Here is a 22,968-nt window from a genome sequence, read left to right as displayed (position 1 = left end):
TTTGTATCTCAGTTTGAAGACCAACCTGGCTTCTTTTCTGCCTGCAGTCGCTTTCTCTCCTTGAGATCTCGCACGTTTGGCACCTACCTCTGCATTTATTATTATTATTTATTAACATTATCTGCAGCACCTGAAAAATGATTCCATTCTTCTCCTTTTATGCTCCATTAAGTAGCATATGCACACATAGGCAGGCAACATATTTGCAGGCAGCTCACCCTTCTTGATGTCCTGTGATAAATTTTGCACCTATGAGTGGATCCAAACACAGCTGAAGAACCCAGAGGGTCTCCCTGCTTGTGAAATCACACCCATGTTGGAGCCCAGGGCAGAACTGGTCCCTCTGGCTTGTAGTGAAAATTATTCCATTATTAGAAGACTGTTGAGTGCAGGTGAACCTTCAAGAAATTAATAAAATTGCGTTTTATTTTGCCAAAGAGCTGTAGGTCTGCATAGAGTGTTGTGTATTGCTGGGCAGACTCAGGAGGAGCTGGCCTGCTCTCCCAAATCTGTTGTTTCTCCATGCTGGAATAGAATTAAAGCACTTGTATACAAATCTAATTTTTGGCAAATAAGGGCGGAATTTGGATTCCTCTGCACAACATCTCGTTGGTTTTTGCTTTCTGCATCCTGGAGAGAGGGTTATGTCCAGAAGGATGGAGATGTTCCCCTGCCAAGCTGGATTTAATTAGCTGTAGTCTGAGCATGAAAAGAGCAAAATCCAGTTTGCATGTGGCTGGATCCAAGGGCAGTGATGGCACTCAGGGCGGGCACGTATATTTGTCAGAGCTGGCACTGGGAAGTGCCTGGTAGGAGACAGATGCAGGGTTGCCCAGTGCTCATCATGGATTGAGAGCTTTGAATGCCATTGATCTGGAGGCAAAACGTTGCCCAGTTCAGCATAATCACCTCTGCCTTGTGGAATGACAGAATGGTTTGGGTTGCAAAGGATCCTAAAGATTATCCAGTTCTGACCCAGTGGGCCAGGTCACTCCTTGTCCCAGGAGCTCTGCCTGCTCCATACTCCTGCTCCCAAGGCTTAGCAGCTTGTTTGGCTGCCTGTTGTCCCTCTGGTAGTGCAGGATGTTGGGAATGCTTTCAGTCTTTAATCCCTGCATCCTCATGGCATCAGAGAACAGGCTCCCAGCTCAGAGCTGAGCAGGCGATTTCTTGGCATCGTCACCACGGCTCAGTTTTCAAGGATGGATTCCAAAATCCCCAGCAGATTGGTTGTGCAAATGTTGCTGCTGAGACTCCTGTGTGTGTGTGTGTGTTGGGGGGTGTGTATGCTTCCCTGTGAGTGTTTCCAATCAACATTTACAATCTCAAGCAGTTGAAAAGTCCTAAATGCTGATGTCAGCAGATTTTTGCCGGGGGATGTTCCAAAACTAGAGCTGATCCAGTGATCTCTGGCAACAGGAGCTGCCAAGCTGTTTGTGCAATATTTTAAAGCTGATTTGCACAACATTTTAAAGCTGATTTGCTACCACTTCTGACTCCTGGGAAAGTCTAATGAAAGGCAAATTATGCAAAGCCTATTCTCCAGTTCTGAATGCTCACCTTGAACTTGAACAGCACTCCGGGGCTGTCAAGGGCTTTGCAGTTCTGGGGCACAGTTTTGGGTGATTTTTTTCCTGCTTGGAGCAAGAATTTTTAGGCTTCACCCTGGACCTCTAGCCTGGTATGTGGTAATTCTGGTAATTCTGTGCCATGTCTTAAGCTTCCTCTTTTACCACTCTCCATGTTCCTGCTCCAAGACTGGCCAGGTGGACCTTCCCCACATCCACAATCATCCACCTGAGGCTGCAGATCTTAGTGATCCAAACCCCACCTGAATCCAGTGAATCAGCCTCTGGATTTAACCCCTTGAGGCCTGTGAGTGAACAGGTACAAAGGCAGGAAACTCCAAGCAATCCTCACATGAGAGCTCCTGCCTGTTCCTGCAGCCACCTGAGCTTTCAACCCCATCCAAACCACACCACAGCCACTTAAAATCCACGGGCCTGAAAGGCTGAACTGTAAAACTGCAATTAGAACAGACAATTAGCAGGTGACCATGTGTTTCCTCAAAGATGGAGCTGTCAAACAGAGCACTTGTGAAAAAAAAAAAAAAAGAGGAAGAACTCCTGAGTGTTCATTCATTTGCATTTAGATGGATATTTAAACTTGGACTATTAACAATGGATTTTTGATTTATTAATCCCAGCCCCTCTGAGTGACTGTGAGATTTGTGGGTGGCACCTCTCCATCTCTTTTCTCTTCCTCTTGCCCCCAACTCCTCATGTCACGAAACAAGAGGGGAGAAGATTGAGGGACTAATTTCTGTTGTGTTGGATGCTGCAAGTGTGATTAATGAGCTGAGCACTGGCCGGGTAAATTGAAAGCTGAAATCAGAGAATGATTTGGGTTTCTCTGGCTCTCCTCCAAGGGTATTATTCATCTGGAGTGATTATTAGCTGCTTAGCCCTGGTGAAGTGAATACCCAGGCAGGATTCAGCCTCCCACTCCTTCTTTCTCCTGCTGGAACAGGACAGAGGGAGTTGATAGATTATCCATGGGCTTCCATGTTCTTGTTCACCAGATTTGTATTTCTCACCTGCCTTGCTCTGGTGCACAACAGGGATGTCCTGTGGCAAAGGGGACAGGGAGAGGATTGCCAGGGTTTGGTGGTGGTGGTGGCAGCATCACTTCATGTCTCTTTACAACTCCCTGAAAGAAGGTTGTAGTGAGATAAGGGTGGTCTCTTCTCCCAGGTAACAAGAGACAGGTTGAGAGGAAATGGCCTCAAGTTGCACCAGTGGAGGTTTAGATTGGATATTAGGAAAAATTCCTTTACTGAAAGGAATTGGAAAGGCATTGGAACAGGCTACCCAGGGAAGTGGTGGAGTCTCCATCCCTGGAAGTGTTTAAAAAAATGGTGTTCTTTGAGCCTGGGGTTCTGTCTGATAAGGGCATGGAATGATAAGACAAGGTGGAATGGTTTCTAACTGAAAGAAAATAGGTTTAGATTGGATATTGGGAAGAAATTCTTCCCTGTGAGGATGGTGTGGGAGCCCTGGCACAGGCTGTCCAGAGAAGCTTTGGCTGCCCCCTCCCTGGAAGTGTCCAAGGCCAGGTTGGGTGGGGCTCTGAGCAAGCTGGGATAGTGGAAGGTGACCCTGCCTGTGGCAGAGAGGTTGGAACAAGATGATCTAAAAGGTCCCTTCCAATCCAAACCATTCCATGATTCTGTGAAATGTCTGGAGAGACACCACGAGATCAGTCAGGGAATGCTTGTTCTTAGAGGATCTACCTGGCTCCACCAACCAACTATTCTGTGCTTCTCTGTCTCCAGGTGGATCTTTATATCTAGGCATTATAGCTGATCTTAAGAGGCCTCCCAAACCTTCAAAAATATTTGCATAAAAGCTTTTTGCTCTTGGAAGAGAAAGTTCCTCAGGAACCTGTGGTTTTAATTCAAGGACACCCTTACCTTCCCTTGGGAAAGATCCTCTATGCCAGTAATTAAAGCCTTTGAGCTGTCTAGGAAATTCTGACTTCACTGTTTAGGAAGGTGACACAGCACAGCAAGGTTGGGCATGGAGAACAAAGCAAACAGTGCCTCAGCTTGCAGGGCAAGGCTAAACCACTTGGAAACTTAGAGAATCCTAAAATAATGCTGAGAACAGCTCTGCTCATGGGCTTTTTTCAAACAGGAACTGCTTGGGCTGTAGGGTGTGTGTTGCTCCTTCCAGAGGATGGTTTATGGGCTGTGTGGATCAACGGCTGGCAGGACTGGAGATGGTCACACAGAGTTACAATCCATAGGGAATGCTCTGGAGAGTGAGAGCAAGCTTGTGGGGGTGTTTTTGTTTGTTTGTTTTAGCTGGAACAATTTAGAAGAGCCCCAAAATCATCCCAGAAGGAGCTATTGGTAGTCAGGTACCATCATTTTTCCGTAGGGTAATTGTACTCTTTGGGGTGTTTATGGTCCAGCCATCCCATGAGTCTTGCAGTGTAGCTGCTTTGCCTGAAATTCCTGTTTTCAGGATGTCTAATCTGCAGAATCCAAAGCTGTCTGAATTCCTGGCTGCATGTCCTGCATGATGACAGGAAAGTCATTACAAGGCAGCAGGAGGAGCAAGAAACACTGTGAGCTCCATGGGCTTCTCCCGAATTGCTGAAAGCCTCTGATGCACTGGATGAAGAATAAGTCAGGAAGGTTTCTTTCCTGTGCTTTTGGGGGCTTTGTTGTGATCCCAGTCTTGTTGGTCTCCACCTGGTTTCCTTTGGAGGGAATGTACAGGTCCCTTTCTTCCCCTGACACCTGAAAAGTGTCACACAGGATTTGTCTTATCTACAACATCCCACATCAACATGTTTTGCTCATCACATCAGTTAATTCATCCCTCAGTGCCTGTCTTTCGAAGAAAAGCTTTCTGAAGTCAAGAAACAGCTTCCCTTTCCCCCTGTCCATCACCCAGCACATTAATGACCCTGCCAGAGCTGTAGATCAGGCAGTAACTCAGCTTGTCTGTGCTGGCAGAGATAAATGAGTCTCCCAGATACAGACAGGAAGGGAAACACAGAAGCAGAGAGTGGTTGGGCTGGAAGGGACCTGAAAGATCATCTTATTCCAACCTCTCTTCCATGGGAAGGGACGCCTTCCACTGTCCCAGGTTGCTCCAAGCCTCATTCAACCTGACCTTGAACACTTCCAGGGATGGGGCAGCCAAAGCTTCTCTGGACAACCTGTGCCAGGGCCTCACTGCCCTCACAGGAAGAATTTATTTCTAATATCTAATCTAAATCTACTCTCTTTCAGTTTAAAGCCATTCCCCCTTGTCCTGTCCCTCTATCCCTAGTCCAAAGTCCCTCTCCAGCTCTCCTGGAGCCTCTTTAGGCACTGGAAGGGGATCTCAGGTCTCCCTGGAGCCTTCTCTTCTCCAGGCTGGACATTCTCAGCTCTCCCAGCCTGGCTCCAGAGCAGAGGGGCTCCAACCCTGTGATCATCTTCATGGCCACCTCTGCACTTGCTCCAGCAGCTCCACATCCTTCTTGTGTTCTGGGTCCCAGAGCTGGAGGCAGAACTCCAGGTGTGGTCCCATAACAGCCGAGTAGAGGGACAGAATCACCTCCCTGGACCTGCTGGGCTGTCACAACCCCAAAGCCCCCTGAGAAACCAGAGCTCTGCTCTCCCCTTTGCACCTGTTAATGACACGTTATATATTAATTATATATTACACGTTTTTTACTGCAACTCTCCAGCTGTGGGGGAGCAACATTGCCAGCGACATGCCTTTCATGTGACCCTGTGCAGGTTGTCTGTGCTGGTGTTTCCCAGTCCCAGCTCCATTGCCCTTAATCAGTTTTTATTCCCCACATCTTCAGTTTTGGCTCCAGCTGCAAATCCTGCCTTTTCCAGCTGCTCCTGGGGATGTATTGAGGGGGTGTCTGGGAGAGAGGAAACCACTGTGCTTGCACAGCCTGGCTACACAGGGGCAGGCAGGGAGGTTAATCTGAATATTCCCATTAGTTCCCCTGTGTTAAACCCAGTTAAAAGTATCCCTTAATTCAGCCTGTCTGACTGCACTCACAGTGTGCAACCAGGCAGATGGAACTGTGGTCCCAGGAGCCCTTTTTTAGCCCTGGATGAGAGCAGACAAGACAGGGCAATGCAGTGAAACCCTGTCACACCTCCAGAGCCTGAGGATTTATCCCTGCTCAGCTTGGGGCTGATGGAAGCACCAAGAACACCTTCCAGGGGACCATATTTTCAGGCATCTGCCTTATTCCAAGGACACTTTTTCCTGGAAATACCTTGCCACCTGGACTTCCAGGTGTTGCAGGAAAGAGGTGGTGGATTCTGTTGGCAGAAAGCAGCTGGTACAAGGTACCAGCAAAGCACAGGGCTCTGTCCATCCCTGTTTGGAAGAGGAGTCAGACTTGTTTGGCCTTTGCTAAGCTGCTCCACAGCATCCAGCCTTGTCCATGGGATTGGGAAAGCAGGTGCTGGCTTATTCTCCTGTGTCATTCACAGCACAGGATGGAGGAGAAGCTGAGCAGCACAAAACAGGGCTTCTGCTGCCTGCCAACAGAGCATGGCTTAATGGCTTTTGACAGAAGGGAGAAGGGGAGAGGAGAGAGGATTCAGAGGCTCTGAATCAAATGGTCCCTTGCTTCCCTAGGAAAGGGGTCAGGAATAGAGAGGGAATAAATGAATTCCCTTTGCAGAACTGGCAGGAGCCAGACACTGACACCTGGAGGATGCTCCCATTGGGAAGGGGCTTTGGGTTCAGTGATGTGATTCCCAACCTCAGCTCAGTGCTGAATGTGAGCTGTGAGCTGGAGCCTCAGGGTGGTTTGTGAGTTCACATGTGACTGTGCAATGTATTCACATAAAAAAAAAAAATATGTGCAGGGCTATAAATAGGTGAAAGTTTGGGAACAGGTGAGTGCTGGTGGCTGTGTATGAGAAAGGACGTGTGACTGTGTTTCTGGGCACAGTCAGGGCTGCAGGGTGTTGGTGGGGTGTCAGTGTGGGTGTGAGCACAGGGGAGGGCTGCAGGTATCTCTGAGTGAAAGGCATTATTGGTATATATGTTTATATATGCGTATGTGCTTGGTTTTGGGCCTCTACTACAGGAAAGACATGAAGGTGCTGGAGCATGTCCAGAGAAGGGCAATGGAGCTGGGGAAACGTCTGGAGTGGCTGAGGGAGCTGTGGGAGTTCTGCCTGGAGAAAAGGAGACTCAGGGAGGATCTCCTTGCTCTCCAAAACTACCTGGCAGGAGATTGGAACCAAGTGGGGGTCGGGTTCTTCTCCCAGGTGACAAGCAATAGGACAAGAGGAAACAGCCTCACCTTACACCAGGAAAGGTTTAGATGGCATATTTGGGAATATTGATACATGGAAAGGGTTGTCAAGCATTGGAATGGGCTGCCCAGGGAGTTGATTGAGTTCCCATCCCTGAAGGTATTTAAAAGACATGTAGATGTGGCATTTGGGGACCTGGTTTAGTGGTGACCTTGGCAGTGCTGGGTTAACGGTAGGACTTGATATTAGAGGTCTTTTCCCACCTAAATGATTCTGTGATCCTATGTTATGTGTACATATTTGTGTGTGGACACCAGAGAAGCACATGTTCATGTGACAATGCACACAGGGACCCAGGTGAGGCTGTTAATCCAACCCATCCTCCACCTGTGCAAGGACTGTACAGCCAGAAATGCACAATTTATATTTAAATGCATGTAGGAGCTACAGGGTGTCTGTGTGTGTGTGTGTGAGGGGGATGAGCACACACAAACCTCTGACTTGTCTTCCCTGCATCCCTGCCTGGACTCCTGGAGCCTCCTGCCACGGACATGCCAGGAAAGTCCAACCTGAATTCCCAACTTGCATGAAGGGACTCCAGGCTGACACTGCAATAACAGTACAGGCTTCTGAATGTGCTGGTGGAGAACTTTGTTCACAGCTCCAAGCCTTAAAGTGTGGGGAAGAGAAGGAGGCTGGGGAAATTTGAAGCCTACCCTTGGTGTGCTCAAACTCAACAGCCAACAGGGTACAGCTTTGAGGCAACTTCAAGGCAGGCTCAGATGCATGGAGGAGAGATAAAGACTTGCACTGAAGAACACTCAGCACCCTCTGTGTGTTAAATTCAGTGTAGAGTCACTTTATCTCCATGTACTTCTTTACTGGATTGATTTTATTCTCCCTTTATCAGCACAAGAAAGGCTGTCTGGTTCCAGAGCAGGGCTTCCCAAATGGTTCTGCCTCTAAACCTGCAGATCTTACCACTGCATCCTCTGGAGCGTTGCTTGGCTTTGCTGGAAGCTGCAGAGCAGCCTGTGCCTGATGTGAGGAAGGTGGATCTCAGGTGTCTCAAGGCCAGGGTTGTCCAAAGCCCAGCCCACCATCATCAGGTAGATGCTCAAGAAGGTTTATATGCCACATGGCTCTGTCAAGAACTCAAGAAGAAGTTTCCCCATCAGGCTTCTTTGCTCAAACTTCCTTGCAAGACTGAGGCAAGCTCAGGTGAGCTTCTTAAAATGCCTCATTTTTGAACAAATCCATCAACTCCACCAGCAGGCAAGCCATAAACACAGCAGTACCCACCATATTCCCAATATTGCCAAAATTTCATCATGGAATCATAGAATAGTTTGAGTTGAAAGGGCCTTCAAGATCACCTAATTCCAACTCCCTGCCACGGGCAGGGGCACATTCCACTAGACCAGGTTGCTCAGGGCTCCATCCAACCAGGCCTTGAGCCCTTCCAGGGATGGGGCACCCACAGCTTCACTGGGCAACCTTTTCCAGTGCTTTACCACCCTCACAGGGAAGAATTTCTTCTTAATATCTAGTTTCATCTATTTTGCCCATTCCAGTCCCAGGTACCTCACAGAGCTCTCACTCTCATGAGAAGGAGCCCATGGGAGATGGGCAGGGTTCAGAGACAGGTTTATGAGTTCATTCACTGCTGAAAGATGATGGACAAGGTAGGATGGACTGGTAGGATTATGGACAGGGTAGCAGTGATGGACATGGTGGAAAAGTGCTGAGAACTGGCCGTGAATAAGGATGGACAAAGTTTGATTTTTAAAGAGGAGAAAAGCACTCGTGCTCATTTTCACCTGACTGCTTGTGCACTGCACTAGAAGATGAAATGTTCTGCTGAAACTGCAGAGAAAAGAGGACATAGTGCCTGGGATACAGCCCTTGTCTAATGATGAACTTTCTGTGTGTCTGGGCAAATCAGTGTAAGCTTTGTGCCTCAGTTTTCCCTGAGCCTCCTGCACTAATGACATCAGACAGCTCTTCTAAATGCCATGGAATCCAGGAGTCAGGAGCTCCTTTAAGGGGAAGCAAGAGGTAAAAATAATATTTTTATTTATCACTGAGAACTGGTTACCTAAAGGTGAGCTTGATGGTTGAACTGGTCACCCAAGCCAGAGGAGCTCCCATTGTGTCAGCTTTGCCCATCACACCTCAGTCCTGTGAGCAGCAGCAAGAGTTCCCATGGGAATTTTGGTCTTCAGGAGGTGGAATGAGACCAGAAAGACTCAGGACAATCACTGAGGGTGGGAGACACCAGCCTGTGCATCCCACCCACTGCCTGAGCTCAGGGTGGCCTCTCAGCCATGTGGTAGAGAGGATTAGCAAATGCAGGGAGCACCCAGATGAGGATTAGCAAAGGAATGGAGCACCCAGATGAGGATTAGCAAATGCAGGGAGCACCCAGATGAGGATTAGTGAAGGAGTGGAGCACCCAGATGAGGATTAGCAAAGGAATGGAGCACCCAGACAACTCTGACAGCTGCCAGATGTGGAGCACAGCAGCTTCTCCCAGCACAGGGAGAATGGGAAGAGCAGGGACAGGCAGACCCACAGGGCTGAGCCCTCCTGGAAAGCCATGGGCAAAGCTCTCCCCCCAGAGAGGACAAATCCTCTGTGCCCTGACCAGTAGATTTATTTGGACGCACTTGAACCCTCAGTCAGGAGCTGCAGAGAGGAAAACAACTGGCACAGCAAGGTCAGGAAGCCCAATTACAAGGCCTATAACGATTTCCAGACTTGTCAAGGCTCTTTCCAGGGCTTTGCAAATACTTTAATTCAATTATGGCACTGACCCATTGGAATGTGCATGTTCATCTCCCAGAGCTGCCCCTGCCTTAGGCCAGAGCTGCCTCTCCAGGGGGTTTAATGCACATGTGGAATGTTGGTGGGATGGAAAGTCAGGCAGAGGAATTGCTGCCTGTCTCTGAGGGAACAAATTCACCCTCTGCCAGAGCCTGGTGCGTGGCAGGGTGAGGGTGGGGAGGCCCTGGCACAGGCTGCCAAGAGAAGCTGCGGATGTGCCAGCCCTGGAAGTGTCCAAGGCCAGATTGGATGGGGCTTGGAGCAACTTAGGATAGTGGAAGGTGTCCCTGCCCATGGCAGGGGTGCTGGAACTGGATGATCTTTCAGGTCACTTTGTTCTATCAGGGCTGCCCAAAGCCTGACCCAGCAAGAGCCTCCATCTTCCCAGGGGGAATTCTGCTGGTTTGAGGAGAGTCTTTCTTGCTGCTGTGGATGGAAGCACAGGCAGCAAATTGGGTAGGAAGTGCATCATTTTCCCTCATTTTTTGCTGATGGATTCAATCCACCACCAGCCAGCCAAGGAGACAAAAATGAAAAGGGTCATAATTGCCTTGATGAGTGATGGGCTGTCCCCAAAAACTGAAGTGCTGCCGTTTGAGGGTGGGGAGGGAGAAACCAAGGCAGTGATTTATCCACAGTCACCGAGGACGAGCAGAGCTGAGCCACAATCAGCTCTTCTGTCCTTTCTTATGGCTGTGCTGGTGGCTCTGAAGAAAATTAACTGTGTCCTGTATTGGGAGAACAGGAGCCCAGAGGAGGTGGTGATCCAGGACACTGCTGCACCTTTTTTAGCTGTGGTTATTATTTATTTAATGATGGATAGAGCTCATATGTTGAATCTTTAAGAATGCTGAGCAACCTTCAAACCTCAGCAAGGCTCCTGACAGCTTCAAGGGCGTTCCATGGGATTTGGCCCAGGGATTATCAATATGCAGATGATTTTTCACCCCTTAATCTGAGGCTGGGGACTGAACAAAGGGCTGTTTGCAAAGGGCTGTTTGCATGTCTTTTAGCTGTCACTGGGGTAACTGTGTCTTTAATCTTCCATACAAGCCCAAGTGAAAGCTGCAGGAATGTGTCACTGCTGTTGGGAAGTTTGCTGTGTTCAGGCAGATCCTTTCCAGGAAAGTTCCCTGACATTTAACTGTGTTCCAAGGGCCTGTTTAGTTACTGGCAGTGATGAGTGAGGCAGAGAACTGCAATGCAAATTCCTAAAATCCGGGCAGCTTCAGGAAAAAGGTGTCTCGGGAGCTGCTGCACCTGGAGCCACACAAGGAGAGAGGAGGGAGCTCCCTCTGTCAGACATTGCTGCAGGATCTCGGTCCTGGCTGGGAAAATCATCCTTCAGCTGCAAAGTCTCCTTGAGGGAAGGGATTTTTGATGCCAAAGGTAGAATTTACACACACCAGCACATGGGGAGCCAGCAGGAGTGCAGGGATAGGGAAGGCTGTGGCACACACAGGGCTCTGCTGCAGCCCAGGAACTTTTGCAGTGGTTAAAGTTGCACTGATTAGTCCCAGCAGAGAATCTGCTGCTCGTCCCCAAGAGAAACAGCTCAGAGTGAGGGGGGAGGTGGAAAGTGCTTTGACTGAGACACCTGGAACAGGGCAGGAAGGGGGGAATTGATTCCCAGGGGAGAAATCTACCTGCAGTTCAGAACTGGAATTGGCTCAGCACGAGGGTGCAGACACACAGGAGAGCCCCTGTGCCCACACAAGGAATGGTGTGGAGATAATGGATGGAATGGAATGGAGGAGAATAGAATAGAATAGAATAGAATAGAATAGAATAGAATAGAATAGAATAGAATAGAATTTTACAATTGAAAGGGACTGACACGATCATCTACTCCAACTGCCTGATCAATTCAGGGTTGTCCAAAAGTTATTAAGAACATTTTCCAAATGTCTCTCAAACACCTACAGGCTTGGGACATTGGCCACCTCTCTGGGAAGCCTGTTGAAGTGTTTGACCACCCTCTGTGTAGAGAAATGCTTCCTCATATCCAGTCTGAAGGGATGGCAAGGTGCATTCCACCCCAGTGCTCCCAGGACTATTGTTTTTGTGGGACAGAAATTGTTTTGAATTTTTTTTTCATACAGCTATAAAAAGAAATCCCCCCCTCCACCCCCTCTCCTGGGAGGCTGCTGTGTTTCTCTCCACTCGGGCACCAGCATCTCAGAAGTGCTGTTAAGAAATGGTGTCATGGCATTGGGCATTTCCCTGCTTCCCAGTTCATTTCCACCCAATTCATTCCGTTTACAAGTGCAAAAGATGCTTTTGCTAATTGCCAGCCCTGCCAGCTCCTCCTGGGAGCTGGGAGGCAGCTGGGATTGTCCTGCCTGTTCCATCTCCAGCAGCAGGAAAGAGCTGCTGCTGCAGTCTGTGAAACAGGACTTACATGACTCCTATTGCTGTCATGCCTGAGCATTTCACAGCCTTCGATGTGCTGTTATTGCAACTGGAGCTGAACAAAAAAATCTCCTTTTCTAGGTCACTTACAGTTCTGAATTTTCTTTTACATTTGCCTTTACCCAGATTAGCGTTTTTGAGGAGTTTAGGAGGAAGCAGGTTGGTCAAATGACGAGTGTCACTTTGTTTCTGAGGCTTTCTTGGGTAAAATGGCTTCAAAATGCAGCAAAACTGACAGGAACTCTCAGAACATTTTCTGCTGCTCTGAAGCAGGAGCGACATGGGAACCTGCTCTCGGGTCCCCTGAACAAAGGGCTTGCAAGGAGCATTTATTTTTGTTCTTCTGGCCCCCCTCCCTCCCAGGGAAGCTTTCAGAAGAGGTGGCCTGGGAGCCCCGAGCTTGTGAGCAGTGCTCCTTCACTCTGACAAGGCTTGTCATCTCAGGAAAGAAAGAAAGATCAAACAGGAGGATGAAGTGGGAGCTGTCACATCCACTGTACTTTTCCTGCTCAGTTCAGTTACCCTTGGGCAGGTGAAGGCTGGGACCAGCAGCTTCATCCCTTTGGTCCCAACCTACCTGTCTCCTTGCTGTTCAGTCTGGGGGGACGACCTTGAGTCACAATCCAGCAGCCTGGGCAGGGACATTTGGAGGGGCTGGGGAGAAAACAGTCAGACTTTCACCTCAGCACTGTGGTTTCCAACCCTTTTTCCCCTGTCAGGACCCTTTAGCATCAAACTGAATGTTCTGATCAACTTAATCCCCTCTACACACACCTGCACCCCCTTTGATTTCCAGATTCTCTCTCCACAACTCACTCTCTTTCCTCAGTGGCTCCAGAAACTTCCTTTTCTGCAAAATATCCACTGTTTATTCCTTAGAGAAAAGCTGAGCAGCTCCTATTTCTGTTGCTGATGCTCCTTTGCTTCTCTCCACCTTCCCAGCTTGGATAGAGAGAGCTGCAGCACCTGGAATCCCTCTTTTACACCCTCCTGGCTCCAGGTGCCAGCTTGGCTTTCGGAGAAAGCACCCGGGCAATGTGCAGCTCTGAGCCAGAGGATAAAAGCTTCCTGCTGGGATTCTGCATTTCGTCTGTGATGGTGATACCAGCTGGCTTATCCCTGTGCTCCTTCCCTCCCCTGGGCCTTGGGAAAGGGAGTGCCAGGGGGGTTGAGTGTGTTTTGTTGTTATCGGCCTAACACAGGAGATCTCAGTGAATCTCGGGGGACTTCTGAATTTCCCAGCTTGGGAGCTGTAGAGCCAATCCTGCTCCCTCCAGGCTCCCTGGAAGGCAGCATCACAAGCCTTTGACTAGCAGGAGCTGGCTCTCACTCTGGGATGATGTTGGAACACGGAACCAGAGCCCGAGGAATGTGCACAGGGCTGCAGGAGGTGCAGGAGCAGGGCTGTGGTGATCCCTCTGCCAAGGGAGGAAGCAGAGATGGATGTGTTTGGCACTGGTGTGCGTGCATTTTATTGCTGGGCACACCAGGGTGGATGGATGGACAGGAAATAAAGGACATTTCACCTCTAGGACTGTGCCTTCTGCTGCACAGTCAGCGATTCCTGCAGTAAAGGCCATTCCCGGTGCTGCAAAACCACGGACAGGACAGAGGAGACATTTCTCAGTGCAAATTGCTTTAGCCAGCACAGTCATCACTCGTGCTGCCTCTTAATTGGCAGGTATTTAATTAGCTGAGGAATATTCCACATCTTCCCTCTAAGTGGGAAGTCAGAAATTCCCTGTGGGATGAATGATTTTTCCCTCCCAAACCTGCCACTGCACCTGAGCTGAACCTCAGCATATAAACCCCAGCAGACAGTGGAGGGTGAGTTGGCACAGATGCTGCAACATCTGTCCAGTTTGGGCAAGCTGGTGGGCTGGGGGTAGGGGTGGCACTGAAAGTGGGAATGGAATGGATTGGCATGGAAGAGGAAAGGAAAAGAAAAGAAGGGAAAGGAAAGGAAAAGAAAAGAAGGGAAAGGAAAGGAAAGGAAAGGAAAGGAAAGGAAAGGAAAGGAAAGGAAAGGAAAGGAAAGGAAAGGAAAGGAAAGGAAAGGAAAGGAAATTTCAGGAAAGGAAAGGAAAGGAAAGGAAAGGAAAGGAAAGGAAAGGAAAGGAAAGGAAAGGAAAGGAAAGGAAAGGAAAGGAAGGGAAAGGAAAGGAAAGGAAAGGAAAGGAAAGGAAAGGAAAGGAAAGGAAAGGAAAGGAAAGGAAAGGAAAGGAAAGGAAAGGAAAGGAAATGAAAGGAAAGGAAAGGAAAGGAAAGGAAAGGAAAGGAAAGGAAAGGAAAGGAAAGGAAAGGAAAGGAAAGGAAAGGAAAGGAAAGGAAAGGAAAGGAATGGAAAGGAAAGGAAAGGAAAGGAAAGGAAAGGAAAGGAAAGGAAAGGAAAGGAAAGGAAAGGAAAGGAAAGGAAAGGAAAGGAGAGGAAAGGAAAGGAAAGGAAAGGAAAGGAAAGGAAAGGAAAGGAAAGGAAAGGAAAGGAAAGGAAAGGAAAGGAAAGGAAAGGAAAGTAAAGGAAAGGAAAGGAAAGGAAAGGAAAGGAAAGGAAAGGAAAGGAAAGGAAAGGAAAGAAAAGAAAAGAAAAGAAAAGAAAAGAAAAGAAGAAAAGAAAAGAAGAAAAGAAAAGAAAGGAAAGGAAAGAAAAGAAAAGGAAAGAAAAGAAAAGAAAAGAAAAGAGAAAAAAGAAAAGAAAAGAAAAGAAAAGAAAAGAAAAGAAAAGAAAAGAAAAAGAAAAGAAAAAAAAAAAGAAAAAAAGAAAAGAAAAGAAAAGAAAAGAAAAGAAAAGAAAAGAAAAGAAAAGAAAAGAAAAGAAAAGAAAAGAAAAGAAAAGAAAAGAAAAGAAAAGAAAAGAAAAATCCACTGCCTGGGTTTCTTGGGGAACACTCTGTCCTTTCTGCTTCCAGGTGTACAGAGATACAGCAGGGTGGGGAGGAGGGAGGAGAAAGCTTAATGAATACATATTCGTGGAAATAGAGAGGTTTCCACCAGCCTGTATCTCTGCAAGCCATTTTCATTAGCAGAAAGTGGGTTTAAAAGGTTTTGATAGCAATCCCTCTTTGCATGAGCTCCAGAGGGGCTGGCAGAGGGTTTGGTTACCAGCACAGCTTTGGTTAAATACATTTGCAGCAGCAAAGCTGGGAAATGCCTCCCCCTCCTCCCCCGTGACCTGCTTTCCTGACAAAAGCACAAGCAGATCCGTGTCTCTCCACTCAGCACCTGCTCCTTATTCCTGCTCCTTGCACGATGCTGGGCTGCTGTGTCTGAGGGTCAGGCACGTCCTCCCTCCCAGACAGATCCATTGGCAGGGCAAAGCAGGAATTAGAGCAGACCTGACTCCAGTCCTGCTGCCCACACGAAACCATTGGGCTGGCACGGCAGGGAAACCTTCCGGCAGGAAAACCTCTGCCAGCTTCTCAGGTCTGCAGCTTGATTTGTGTTTTCACCTCCTGCCTATCCAGCCACACTTTTCCCAGGCTGAAGAGGGGAAGTTTGCTCTGCTGTTCTCCAGTTCCACTAGAATCCTGAGCTTTGCTGCATCCCTGCATCCTCACTGCTGCCATGCCTGTCAAACTGGGACAAGGTGCCATTCCCGGCAGCGTGGCTTGGAGCTGAATCCAGCTGCCTCAGTGCTGCTCTGTTCCCATCTCTCCTCAGGGATCTCACCCTCTCCCTCTGACTGATCCCAGTTCTGCCCACCAGGGAGATGTTTACATCGACCCCCCAGTGAGAAAACATCTGATCAGCACCCAGGAGGGCTGGGAATGGCTTGTTCAAGGAGAGAGGACAGCACGATCTTAAACATCAGCATTTATTTATTAGCTTTTACTCAACCACGAGTGCTCCAGCCCCCTCACTGCATTAGCATCATCTTGATTTCCCACAGGTTTCCAACTCTTCTGCTGGTGTAAATCCAAAGCAAAACCTCTAGATTCCTTCATACACCCACGTAAGTCAAGGCAGAAATCACATTGGTCCCATCAGAGTGGGATTTTGTGTTTTGCTTTGCATTTTATTTACCCCCTCCCACCCAAAACCCGTAAAGAACCAGCATTTAATGTGACAGGACATTTATAGTGGCCATAGGCACATCACAGCAATGAGGAGGTGGTGAGCAATGGTGCAGCATCCCTGATCCAGGATCTAAATGACCTTCAGGAACAGGCAGATGTTGCTTTCCTAGATTTAAGCTGGGAACAAGGGAGGCATTTCCACCCATTCCAGGAGCTGCCAGCTCTGCTTCACTTGGCTGCTCTGCTTCCATGAAATGCTCATTTTGTGGAGTGCAGAGGAAAAGGAGACCAAAGAGAAAGGAAGGAACAAAGGAAAGCACTGGCAGAGGAAAGAAAGTGCTGCTGAGCTCACATTAACTAAACCTTCTTGTCCTCAGACCTGCATCCCTGAGTGTGTGTGTGTGTGTGTGTGTGTGTGTGTGTGCACCTGCCTCTTGCTGCTCTCTGAGCTCCAAATCACTCCTTGGATCTGACTCAGAGCTCTCTGATGTCCAACTGCAGCCTTGAAGTTCATCTTGACTTTAATTGTGGTGTTTCCCTGAGGTTCTGATCCTGGGACAACTGTGCCAGTGACAGGAAAGCTCAAAGCTCTGTTGGATTGAACCATAACAGACAGGTTAACACAGCCAGGTTGTGGCTGCCCCATCCCTGGGAGTGTTCATGGTCAGGTTGGATGGGGCTTGGAGCAACCTGGTCTAGTTGAAGACGTCTCTGCTTTAAACATCCCTTCCAACCCGAACCATCCATGCTTCTACTGTGGTCGTTAATAAGTCTGTATCACCCAGGAGAGCCTGATCAGAATGTTTGAAAGACATGATAAAAATGCCTCAGGGTTTTAAAAAATTAAACCCCACAAGTTCAGGAAGGCCATTGAGGGGCTGGAGTGTGTCCAGAGAAGAGCAACGAGGCTGGAGAAGGGTCTGGAGCACAGTTCCCATGAGGAGAGGCTGAAGGAGCTGGGGGGACTCAGCCTGGAGAGGAGGAGGCTCAGGGGAGACCTTCTCACTCTCTGCAACTCCCTGACAGGAGGAGGGAGCCGGGGGGGGGGGTCGGGCTCTGCTCCCAGGAACCAGCAGTAGGACACGAGGGCACAGCCCTGAGCTGTGCCAGGGGAGGGTTAGGTTGGACATTGGGAAGAAGTTCTTTCCAGAGAGAGGAATCAGCCCTTGGAATGGGCTGCCCAGGGAGGGGGTGGAGTCACCATCTTTGGAGATGTTGAAGCAGAGCCTGGATGTGGCACTCGGTGCCATGGGCTGGGTGCCAAGGTGGGGTTGGGGCACGAGTTGGACTCGATGATCTCAGGGGTCTTTTCCAACCAAGCTGGTCCTGTGATTCTGTGACCCCCATCCAGTCCCTCCACCCCCCTCCTTACTCTCACAGGAACGGGGTCTTGGATTCTCCACTGGAAAATGTGAGTTGCTTGTGCTAAAAGGAGGTGGCATCTCATGAGCGACCTTTCTCCCGGCGCTCCCGGAGCTGGGATGTGCAGTGGTGCCAACTCCTGATGTGCCACGATGGGATGAGCATCCTCTGCACCCAGGGGCTGAGCCCAAGGGGGAACCTGCTCCACCTGCTCCAGTTTGATGGGGATGTTTGCTGAGCTCTCTTGCTCTGGGCTGTGAAGAACCAGGTGTGAAAGGTGCCCTCCCACTTCCAGCTCACCCACCGTTCCTTTGGAGACATTTTGGTAGGAGGTAAATTAGGAAATGCTCAGTGAGCAGACAGCCCCAAAGGGCTCAGCAGCTCCCCTGGGTTCAGAATAGTTTCAAAATACCTCCAGAGTTTGTTTGTACAATGCCAAGCCCTTCTCAAATGACTGCTTGCATCCCTTCTCCTTTACCTCAGCCAACACAGGACTTGCAATTTCTTAGGGTGATTGCTTTTCCTCTGCTTTTAATGCCCCTTCTCATCTGGAAACACCGGGGTGTGAGGCCACCCAGAGTTCTTAGGTCCAGATATAGCTGCTGTGATCCAGTTGCATCCGTGAATACGCTGTTCTTAGGAGCTTTGTGTGGGTTTTGTGAAGTGCATTGAGGTAATTTGTACCTTTAAAGGGCTGCCTCTCCCTCTTGGTTACGGTTAATCTTTAATCCAGCATCTTCATCTTTGCCTGCAGCACCTTAATTTGGCTTCTTGATTTAATTTCTTTTACCGTCTGCTACCTCCTCCTATTCCCAGCCCCTCTGTCATCTGCCTGATTTATTTTTCTTTGTCTCTTTATTTGCCAGCCCTGTGCTCAGCCATTAAAATGTTCTGATTTAGGTTTCTGAGAAGCAGCACGCCCTGGAGCTGCTGTTTTGGTAGCAGGAGAGCCATCCTTCTTCCCAACCTGCCCCTGGGGCCTCCTGTACTCCCTGAGACAGGGCTGGGACATTGGCAGCATTTGTGAAGTGCTGTTGGAGGTACACAAGAGCCAGTCTGGCTTTGTCTCCGTCACTGACTTTGCCATGCAAAGTTGGGAAGAACATCAGGATGGATTGGGCCATTTCAGAGAGGGGGAGGCTGAAAAACAGGGAGCACAAGCAAGGAGATCTGGACCAGAGCTGGGATTTGCAGGCTCACGCTTCTATCTTCTTCATTCCCTTCAGTCACACGCAACAGAAATTTTGTGTTCAAAATCCCAAAGATGGACAATCCTGCCACTGCTGGGGTTTGGTGTGAGCAACCATGGGCTGATGGTTGTGGTCACCCAACCATCCTTCTGCTTCCCTAACCATCCACCTTTAGGACAAGAGGGCTTGGTCTTAAGCTGTGCCAGGGGAGGTTTAGGTTGGATATTAAGAAGAAATTCCTTCCAAAGAGGGTGATCAGACTTTGGAATGGGCTGCCCAGGGAGGTGGTGGAGTCACGATCCCTGAAGGTGTTTAAGATGAGACTGAATGTGGCATCAGTGCCATGGGCTGTGAAGCACGGTGGGGTTGGATCAAGGGTTGAACTTGATGATCTTGGAGGTCTTTTCCAACCTGGTTGATTCTGTGATTCTATGACTGTGATTCTGTGATTCCACTCCCCTGAGCTCTGGCTCAGGGCTTGTGTGGAGCTCTGAGTCCTTTTAGGCTCTGTTGGGATCATCCAAGAAGTTGGAAGTGCTGAACAGTGAACAGGACACAGATCCTGGGATGTCTGAGGCAGCCTGACCATACCCTGAGGAGGCTGTGGGATATCTCTTCCCAGGTGTTTGCATTGCTCTCCATGCCCTTAATCCAAGTGCATTCGTACATCCTTGAGGAGCCAAAGGGAGTGTTTCCAGTTTGTTAACTGCTGGCTGCAATGTCCTACATTTCTTTTGGCATCTGGTATATTCAGCAAAAGCACTTACTACCTTGTTTCCCCATTCTTCCCAAACGTCCCTTCCCATGGGATTTGAGTATGGAGCTATGATGTCCAGGTGTAGGAAGCAGTGTGTTGTGCTAACATGCTGCATTCCTGGGGGAATTTTCCCTGAAATGTTTGTGGCACACATGACAAAGCTGCTGCTTCTCACTTTGGTGGGTTGGATATTGTTTTCTGTGTAACCAGGAAGCTTTCCCAGTTTCTCAGAAATGATAGTGGGATGACTGGCTCCTGTTCAAGGCAGGGAATGAGGATTGCCTGGACCACCTGTGGGTTAACGCCCAGCATGGAGCCGCATCCTTTTCTGAGCAGAAAAGCAGAGTCCCATCTTTTGGACCGTGATCCAGTTTGAGAGGGAATAACTGCATAACCAGCCGTGGCATCTCATGGAAATTGGGAAATTACAGCTGGAAAGCTGAGAGAGTGAGCTGAGTATTTTTGTGTCCATCTGGAAAATACGCTCTGCTAAAACAGGCACTTCCAGGAGGGTCGCACAGGGTGGGGCAACAAGTTGGTGACAGCTCCTTCAGCACAGTCCTGGCTCCTGTTCCTGCTCTGCAGGACCTGCCACCACATTTCCATGCAAACTCTCTAGTCAAGGACACCCGAGGAGCCGCCCCTGGAGAGAACCATCCTGCAAAGCCTGGATAAGCAGCTGGGAACGTCACGTGGGGGTGGGAGGGAGGCAGATCCATCACTCACTGGTTTCACCTTGTCCTCCGTTGGAAAGGAGCCCTTTATGATAATGAGCCCAGCCATCCTACTGCTCACCCTTCCATTCCCCTTTTGTCCCAGTGATACACCTCCCTTTGCTCAGGAAAGTTGACTTCAGAAGGTCCCAACCCCTGTTTCCAACACTTTCACAGCAGCTCCTGGTTTCACCTTTTCCCCAAGGTGATCCTGATGCCTAATGAATTTAGGCAACACAGAGAACTGGTTGAGTCACCATCCCTGGAGGGATTTAACAGACGTGTAGATGTGGCACTTGGGGACATGATGTGGCACTTGGGGACACGGTTTAGTGGTGGATTTGTCAGTTCTGTGTTAACAGTTGGACTCAATGATCTTAAAGGTCTTTTTCAACCCAAACAATTCAATGGTTCTCTGATTTTTATTGTTCTGATACTCTGGTGAATCAGAAAAGATCCAATGGAGCAACTTGGCCCCCACATAATTATTACTTATAAGATTTATCTATAATCTTATAAAATTTTTACTTTATTTTATTTATTAATTTTAATTATAAATCTTATTTGTAATCTTATTTATAACTCCTATTCTAGGAGTTATGGCCTGGATTTCTTACATTGGAGAGATCCTAGAAATGCTGTAATGGTGCTTTTAACTCTGGATAAAAGCAGCAAATTTAAGAGCAGAGGCCAAAGTCTTGGATGGATAAAATGTTGATCTATTGTGTAAATAAACTATCTGAAAGGAGGTTGTACAGAGGTGGGTGTCAAACTCTTCCTGGGTAATAAATGACAGGACAAGAGGAAAGGGACTCAAGTTGCACCAGGAGAGACTTAAATTTGATATTAGGGGAAAATTCTTCACAAAAAGGATTGTGAAGGGTTAGAACAGGCTGCTCAGGGAAGTGGTGGCATCACCATTCCTGGGAGTGTTCACAAAAACATGTGGATGTGGCACTTGAGGTCATGGTTTAGTGGTGAACATGGTGGTGGTGCTGGGTGATGGTTGGACCTGATGATCTCAGAGGTCTTTTCCAACCTTAATTATTCTGTGATTTTATGAAAGTAGTTCAAGGTCATCTTCTGCAGTCACCGACAGATGAGCCAACCTGGTGATACCAGAGTTTGCAGTGTAGATAAATCTGAGAATTATTTTTCTTTTATTCCTTAAAACCATGAAGCCATGGGATTATAGGGAGCTGCAGGCTTTTCTGTTCCTATTTCACAGGGTTCTACAGAGGAGATTGAAAATGCCATCCTTTTAAAGGGAAAAAAAAAATCCACAAGAAAAAAAGACTTAAAAAAATAAGAAAAAAATGAAAACCTCATGATACTTCAAATCAAACTCCCGATCCTGAGCTGATGCTGATCTGCAAATTACAGATTTGTAATTGTTCAGCAACCACTAGAACTGGGGTCATGGAATCACAGAATGGTTTGAGTTGGAAGGGATCTTAAAGATTACCCACTTCCAACCCCCTGCCATGGGGAGGGACACCTTCCACTGTCCCTGCTCAGAGCCCCATCCAGCCTGGCCTTGGACACTTCCAGGGGTGGGTCAGGAGGGAATATTTCCCCAGGTTCCATGAACAGGGACTGTTGAACTGGTTTCCTCTGCAACATTAATATTGTGACACCTCACAGGGAGTTTCACATTTGTCTCTGATTTAAAGACCAAGGGCACAAGACCAAAAGTGCCTTTGGTTTCTCCATTTCTTCTCCAGGTAGTCAATGGTCTCACATCATCTGTATCAAAATTTTGACATTTGTGGCACATGTTCAGGACTGTTCAGTGGCTCATTGGGCAGGGCTGGGGAGCCCTTGAGGATTCATCCCAATGAAAAATCTGTCCTGTGGACACCTTTGGAAAGGAAGTTTGGCAGGGAAGGACAGAGAAGTTTGGCAGGAAAATTGCCATCACAGAGCACGGACCCAGTGGTCAAGTTCTTGTCTCCCACCTTTCCTTGTGCACTGAATCATAGAATGGCTTGGGTTGGAAAGGAACTTAAAGATAATTTTGTTCCAACCTCCTGCCATGGGCAGGGACACTTTCCACTATCCTAAGTTGCTCCAAGCCCCGTCCAAGCTGGCCTTGGACACTTCCAGAGATGGGGCAGCCACAGCTTCCCAGGGCCTCCCCACCTTCCCAGGGAAGAATTTCTTCCCAATATCCCACCTAAACCTTCTCTCAGTATGTCCCAAGCCCCCTCCAACCTGTCCTTGACTGAGGCAGGTCCTTGGAGACCAAGGCATGGGGCAAGTTTCACCTGCAAATGATGTCTGACTCCAGGGACAGGGATGAAAAGGGGAAAAGTCCTCCTTAATTATCAGACACAGCCTCTGGATTTCAAACTGCAGAGTCCAAAGCCCAGGAGGCTGATGATGGTGGGAAGCTCTGGGCTCCCTCTCTGGTGGGATGGCCTGATGAGGGTCATTAGAGCTCAGCATCAGCTGCACTTCTAGTGCCGGAAAAGATTATCTCCAGATGATCTTATGGGTATTTAGGCAGCCATATGCTTTATTTCAACGGTAATATGTATTTCTTTGTGCCTTTTAACATTGTTTATGTTAATTAAAGCTTCAGACTGGATGCTGCATATGGGCTCTTTCTTTCTTTTCCTTTTTATTTTCTTTTTTTTTTTTCTGGGGCTAATTTGCAGATAGAAACCAACCTTGTCCCCTGCAAAATGCTCTAATTCAGCTATCTGTAATTATGAATTCACAGCTGGGAAAAAGGTCTTGCTTTTCACCTCCTTATAACTGTGTCTTCCTGTCCCTCTTTCTCCCACGCACAAAAAGAAAATCCCAAATATTTCCCATGGGTCACCAATGTTTTCTTAAGTCACTATTATCTTAATTTTGTTTGTGTCAGTTGTGAAGTAAATCAGCTCAAACCACC

The 22,968-nt window shown here is 48.2% G+C and overlaps 1 protein-coding gene across 4 annotated transcripts in view; it reads left to right on the top strand.

The window, feature by feature from the left end:
* The window catches only part of ADGRB1 (adhesion G protein-coupled receptor B1), a 222,171-nt gene that overhangs the window by 168,906 nt on the left and 30,297 nt on the right, over window positions 1-22,968 (top strand). The window lies entirely within an intron of this gene.

Source organism: Manacus vitellinus, unplaced genomic scaffold, assembly GCF_001715985.3.
Source record: "Manacus vitellinus isolate BGI_N305 unplaced genomic scaffold, ASM171598v3 scaffold_1_pilon, whole genome shotgun sequence".
In the NCBI taxonomy this organism is placed as follows: Eukaryota; Metazoa; Chordata; class Aves; order Passeriformes; family Pipridae; genus Manacus; species Manacus vitellinus.
The sequence above is the reverse complement of the archived record's forward strand: the minus strand, read 5'-3'. Positions and strand labels throughout refer to the sequence as shown.